We start from the raw sequence: 7,241 nt of genomic DNA, 5'->3' as shown, positions 1-7,241 counted from the left end.
TAGAGCCTCTCTTTAGCTAAATACATGTTGGTTCGTGGTTTTGTATGTCTGCATTAGCATCTCTTGTTTTAAATGCTGGCGACGTTCACTTGCGAGAATGAAATACAGCTGCTATCTCTGTGTAAACTGAGAGTTTAACTGGGGCAACCTAGGCATAATTCTACTGCCAGTGAATACGCTAACAGATAGGATAGCCGTGTGTGTACTTCTAGATACTTAACAACCTGAAGCTCATGGGAGTTGAATCCAGAAATTTATAAGAGGCATTACTCTATCACTGAATAGTTGTGTAACTGTTAGGTTGGGGGGGGTGGCTGGTATCTTATTTTAGACTAATATTGGACAATTGGTTTCAGATGTCAAACAAGTGGTGCACGTGTTCCTTATCCAAGTGACTGGTATCACCCCAACTGTTTCAAAATTGTAGGCAGCCTGGCTGAGAACTGGAAGTGGCCACTGTTAACAGAGGTGCCTGTTGCTACCGATAGTATACATGGTATGTATTCATTTTGTCTTTCTCTTACAAACTGGATCCTAACGTTTTAGTGGTAGTTTGCTACCTAAGGTATCCATATTTGGTCATATAAAAAAAACACTTGGTGTGCTTCTCTTTCTCTGGAGACCCAGTGCAGGATTTCCTAGGTCTGGTCTCTTATGGGAGGAGAAAGCTGCAGTTCCAGGAAAAATTGTACTACTTGCAGTTTTGACTAACAGTTTAGTTCTTGCAGCTAGCAGTTCTAACATGAATTTTTAAAATGGTACTTGATCCTCAAGTAGTTAGCTTAAGGCATTGACTGGATAGTTCAGCTCTTCTTTGGTACACAAGTGAAGTCACAGAACTTGCCAGTAGTTTCTAGTGTATTGATAGCTTTTACTATCAATTTACTATCCATACAATCAATACTATCAATAAAAAAATTTATATTGTTCTAAGCAAATTATTTTTTCTGATACTTTGATGTTTTCATATTCTGGAAATTAGACGATGGTTCAAGATTTTAAGCTAGTGGTACTGAATGTCTGTAGCTTTTTTCAGACATTGCACATAAGTCCCTTGTTGCTTGTGTTTTCACTAAGATAATCCTATGAGCTGCTTTGTGGCTCCCTGTAAACTCAAAGACTTCTGCCATCTTCAACACTCTTTTCCTTTCCTCACAAAAAAAGGGTCATCAAGTATTCCATCCTACTGCATTCTTCATGAATTCTTCCTCTTGTGGCACAGCTTATCTGTGCACATATCAGAGGTACTGCTCTTCAGAGCTAGGGGTTTGGGGTCCAGGCTGTTGTAACAGATAAAACGTAAAAGGATACTGCTACAGAGGAAGAGGGACATGCAGATCAGTTTGTATCTAAAACAATTTTTTAAAGATGACTGTAATGGATTCACATGTAGCAGTAGTGTTGTGGAGCCCTGGACAGGGCTAGTGATCTGTGCCTTGCTAGCTAGTAATGTGTAGAGCTAGCTGAGAAGCTGTGCATTGTACCATAATTCATCACAAACACTGCAGGGATGGAAAATGATGTGGTAGGCACACACTGTCTCTTGGGTCTTAGAGCCTGGTGCAAGAGTATTTGACCTCCAAACATCAGGGCTTTTATTGGGGGGTGGGTTTGTTTGGGGTTTTTTTCCTTGCACTCTTCTCTTCCCTGTGCCCCTGTTCTGTAACCTTATCTTTGTATCCTGGGAGCTGTTATATGCAGTTATCTTCAGCTTTCTTCTTTTCTTGTTACCTCTGTGTGTCTCCTTAGGAGGAAAAAAAGTTGGTATATTATGTTTTCTTCAATGATGGAGGAAAACTGTTGCCTGTGCAAGAGTTGCTACATAACTATTAACTTAAATATTGCAGTCACTGTAGTGCCTACCCTCCTCCGTTATTTTTAAAAAAACAAACAAGCAACACCTCTTGAAACTCTTGTTTCTTTCCTCATCTACCAGCCAGTCATCCTTAATGGAATGCCCCAAGGGCCTGGAAAGGATTATGCTGCTGACTGAACTACTGGAGGGTACTGGTTTTGTGACTTTGTCAAATGTAGTGAGACTGATGTTTGCGTGTGTGTTTGGTGCTCCCCCACCCCAAAACTGCTTTTGATAACCACTAACATTTCTCAAGAAATTACCTCTATCTTGAACACTTAAAGAGAGGGTGTGTGTCTGTATGTATAAAATTATACATAGAGAAAAAAATTACTTCTTAATATAAAAGTGCTGTATTCCATAGAAAAAGTAAATGTAACTTTTCAGATAAGTTGCTAACAACATTTCATGTATGTGCTATGTGTCTTATTCTCCACTTCAACAAAAATACGGAGTGACAGAGAGGTAAATCAGTAGTCTGAACTGGAATTTGTGGTGGAATCTGTGCGCTAGGCTTTTTTGGAGTTAACAGTCCTTCCCATCTGCAATTAAAAACACTTTTTATAATTAACTGAAATGCCAGGAAGGCTGGGTTAGATGAAGTGAGACCTTATCTGCATATCCTTCTCCTCCTCTCCCAGCTGTAGAACACTTACTGCATACAAAAATACTTGGTGAGACCTATTCAATTTTCTTCAGAAGTACTAAATCACTGAAGCAAAGGAATTGATCTACTGTTAAACATCTGCAGGCAATACCCACTAGAGGGCAATGTTGTAAAAGGAATTAGAAGACTAAAATCTGTATTGGGGAATGTGGGTACGCAATCTTTGCTGATGACCAGTAGGAAGAATGCAACACACTGAATTTGCATAGCTTTCTTAAATTTACCAGTCAGGCTGTATGTTTTTAACAAGGCTTTGATCTAAATTTTTGCCGTTGTTATGAATTGAATGCTTAAAATGTTTTATCTAGTGCTTGTGTTCTAAAGTATTTTCTGTTGCCATGGTTGGTGTTGTGTGACCAGTGCCTATTGGCCATATTTGGGATTCTGTAGCACTAAGTTAAGGAGAACGTTTTTAGTGGCAGACTATTTTTTGTGTGTGTGCCTCCACTCTGTCGAGCTCTTGGGTAAAACTTTAAAATTCTTTTTGCTGTTGTCAAATATGACTCCAAAAGGGTACAAATTACTCCTAAAATTAGAGTTAAGCAATAGTTAAAGATAAGGCCAGTGGCTCGATGGAGGATCCTATTGGGAGACCTTTGAGAAAATACATGTTGCCTCTAAACCATGGTTACTTTGAAACTTACTTTTTTTGTTGTTCTTGTTCTTCAGTGGCTGAAAATCATACTTTTGCTTTGCTTTACAGAAATGTGATGCTAGCACTCTGGGGAGAGTTCAGAATAATACTGGAGATGTAAGATTTTTATTACAGTAAATGTCTTGAACTGCTGTGTACTCCTTTTCAAATGTGAGAAGAAAATATTCTTGAAGTACAGTTAAAAATCATCATCATGAGTTTAGGCTTGCTGTCTTTAGATGATGATTCTTAACAAATTGGAAAAAACAACTTTATATCTGTTTTAATTTAAATGTGTTTTACTCTCTTACAGTGCAGTAAGAAAATTAATTACTTTCCAATGTACAGAGGTGCGGTATGGCTAGGTGATACCATTAAGAAGCTAAATTCTTCAGATGAAATACCCTATATCAGAGGAAAATTAATTATGTTTTATTCATGAGTTTATACATGTAGCTCTAGAAAACTCTAAAAGTAATGAATCCTTGAAAGCAGACTTTCTGACTGAAAGCTATTTCCTGTATTTGTCATGCAGTTCTGCAGTAAGTAGAAGTCATCTCAAATTAAAAAGAATATTTGTTTCAGTCATCTACGCACTATATGAAAGAGACTAGTTAAAAGTTGTCATAGTAAATGCTGCTTTCTTACATCCTTGATTCTTGGATCCATTTAACTTCTGTAGCTTCTGTCTAGCCAAAATTGCTGCTTTCTGGTGAATTTATTCTAGATTTTCTACCAAAAAATGTCTTGGGCAAACAGCAAGTATTTATCTGGTTAAATTCCTAGGCTTTGCTGTGATGGGAAATTATTATTCTAAACAGATCTTTTAAGGGAAGCCTATATAAGACTGTGAGTACAGCTGCACACTTGCTTTTCACTAAGACTGTGCTTTAGGATCTTAACTCCTGAGTCCTGGCATCATTTTTGTCTCTGTAGCTATCTACTCCTGGTTCCTGGAGTCAGCTTCCTAGCCCTGGTCCATTTTATTTGAACTTTCTAGAGCTTATGTTGAGTCTCCCTCCTTATCTGTCAGACTCCATCTTACTATATGTATATCAGAACAATGCAATCTCTTGGCTTGTATGTTTTTCACTTTGGCTCATTCTGGGATGGTTTCTGTCTGCAGTACTGGCATCAGATCCCATCTGGATGGGCTTAAATCGTCTGGTAAAATAAATGTTGTAAATGAGCGTTGTTTGCTTGTTTAATTTTAATGTTTTTACTCAATATGATCACGTGTTATGAAGTACGTGTTTTGATAAGAGATATTCCTTTTGGGGTGACAGTCACTTGCAGATCCGTAGTTAATATCTAGCACTTTTCTGGTGTCTAAAATGTAAGGATACCGCGTGATTCTTTAAGTACAGTCTTTACTGCTCTGAAAAGTTTTGTAAGATTGCAGTGGAGTTTATGGTCACTTCCAGTGTCAAAAGTAGTTAGTTACGTGGTGAGTAGTCACTGAGAATGCTGAAGATTGATGTCCTCTGTTTCAGCTTCTCATTTGGCGAAGAAAACATAGCTGCTCTTCTGCCTATTTCAGATCACTCTTATAATACACAACACTGTTCTACAGATACTAAAATATGAAAACATTGATTTTAATTTTTTTCATCAAGTACCAATGTTTTTTGCACATATCATGGGTGCCAGCTTGGTTAAGCACCTGTGCTCAGTAAGGTGCCAGAACTCTGGAGCTCATGGGAGTTGGGGCCAAGCTTCTGTCCTTAGTTTCTCAAAGTGTATAGCAATATTTATGCCTATATTTATATGTGTTTTACTCCATATCCCATATTTTCATTCTTCTTGTCGTCTCTTGGTACTGAAGCAAACAAGCTGTACTCAATTTTACTGGTCCCTACACTGAGCCTGGTGTTTGAACACATGATCAGAATATAGCATTCTTTTCATTGTTCCTGAATTATTATCACTTGGAAGACACTAATTTTGAAGTGAAATCTAATTTCTCTGTTAGTTCAAACATTTTCTAGAAGATTTTAATAGATGATAGTACTTTGAATTGCTGCAAGCTGGATTTGTTACTGATGGCTGGCAAAAGTCTTTAAGTAGCATTGGAGCTACATTGACTAACAGTAATAGTAAACAGTTTGTACAAATGGAGAAGTCCAAGAGAAGTACTAGCTTAAAAATTATTCTGATACTTTTGTGTCTTTAAAAAGGTTCATTCTGTTGACTAGAAATTTTAAAGTTTAATAGAAGTTAGAAATTCTTTGGAGGGTTTTCTTATTCTGCAAAGCCATATTAAAGCTAATCATCAATTGGAGCCAAAATAATATTGGAAAATCATTCCTATACAAACATAAACTATTATAATTTAAAAAGGTGCAAATGAAACTGTACTTTTTCAGAAGGAGATCAATGAAAAGCACTTTATTAGAAAACATAAATCACTTTTTAATTTTAGATGCAGTAAGGAAAAATACTTCTTCTGTTTCATTGAAATTGATTGGTACACCTGCAGAGAAAAGCAGCTTTATCATCTCATTATCAGTCAATTAATATTCAGGTCTAAATGTGAATACTGTTGCAGTTAACTGTAAATGAATGATTTTATTGAAGTCTTAATAGACGAGGAAAAGTAGGCTTCTGCTGTGCTAAATGAGGTCAGGTGGGGAAAAAAAATGAAAATGAGTAATTGTTAGGGATTTAAATCTTTTCAGTGTTTCCAGAGCTTTAAATGGACACTTCTTGGAAGGAAACTTCAATTTTGATCATATAGAAGTTTATTTATAAGGGGTGCTACTGCTTGTATTGGTAAGCCTCTGCATGTAGGCTTTCTAATATTTCGAAGTGTAGAAAGACTGTAAGAAAAGTTGGAGGAATAGGTTTGCATGCAAAAATGAGAGCACTATCTAAATGTTTATCAGACTGCAATACTTGAACCAGGACATCCTTTAACACATGCCTTGTTAGTGTTTTTCTGAAATAGTTGGGAGGGACTTTTGAAAGGGGAGGAAGAATGAGAATGATAAATTTTTCTCTTACAGCAGGAGTAAACTTTCTGCTAAATTATAAACAGAGAAGGCCACAGCTTCCTTCAGTTACTCCTTGAAAGTTCTTTAGGGCATAAAAAGACAGACAAAGTCGGCTCATCACAGCTAAGGTTTGTGTATTTACCTATAATCTTCTTGGGCTTGGACATGAATCAGGCATTAAGTTAGTGCTTTGAATGGATTTGAAGTGTGATAAGATTCCCCTTTTTTTTTCCCCCCACAAAAAAATGGGGTAAAAAGCAGATATCGTAAGGCTTTAAAATGGAATTACTTGCATAGAAAAAAGCTATTAGAAATTGGTTGAGGTTGAACTTTATGGTGAATCCAAATCTTGGATTGGATTTTCCTTTATAAGTGAGTATAGTGCTTCTAGGATACTAAATACTGTGTATATGTAGGACAAAAAGTATTACCCTATAGGAGTATTGGAGTTGCTTTGAATTTCAGTAACTTTTGCTGTACTTGGAAGTTAACTATACTAGACATGTAGCCAAGGAAGAAAAAATTCTGCTTCGGATGGAAAACTGCAGTAACACTTGGCTTTCTTAGAGTTGTAGTGTTCTCTGTTCATTTAAACTTAAAAAAAAAAAAAAAAAAAAGGAAAGAAAATGGCAGTAACTATTTGAATCAAAACAGCTGCTCTGGAGGTTCAGAAAGCACACCTGTGCTCATAGTTCAATACTGCATAGATGATGACATTATGGTTTGGCTACCTTTGCTCAATAAAAGCTTGTGTAACCAAAAAGGAACTTACTAAAGTGTAAGCAGTAAGCTCCTTCATGCACTGGAAAGGTCTTCCATTAGGTGTCAAGGGGAACAAAATAGTGATCTACTTGGTACCACACTTGATGCCAGGGAGAAATCCTCAGACACAAATGACTGGAATTTGTATAAAATTGGGCAGGGGGGGCGGAGACTGCCTCATCTGGATAATTTCGAGAGATGAGTGGGTACCTGCTTTTAAGTTGTGTGTTGGGTTTTTGGTTTTGGTTTTAGGTTGTTTGTTTGTTTGTTTAAATAATAACAATGAAGAAATAAAATGGCTTCCAAACGAAACTCGGGATGAACAGTAAA

The sequence above is a fragment of the Buteo buteo genome, chromosome 11, assembly GCF_964188355.1.
Source record: "Buteo buteo chromosome 11, bButBut1.hap1.1, whole genome shotgun sequence".
Lineage (NCBI taxonomy): Eukaryota > Metazoa > Chordata > Aves > Accipitriformes > Accipitridae > Buteo > Buteo buteo.
This window is presented reverse-complemented; position numbering follows the sequence as displayed.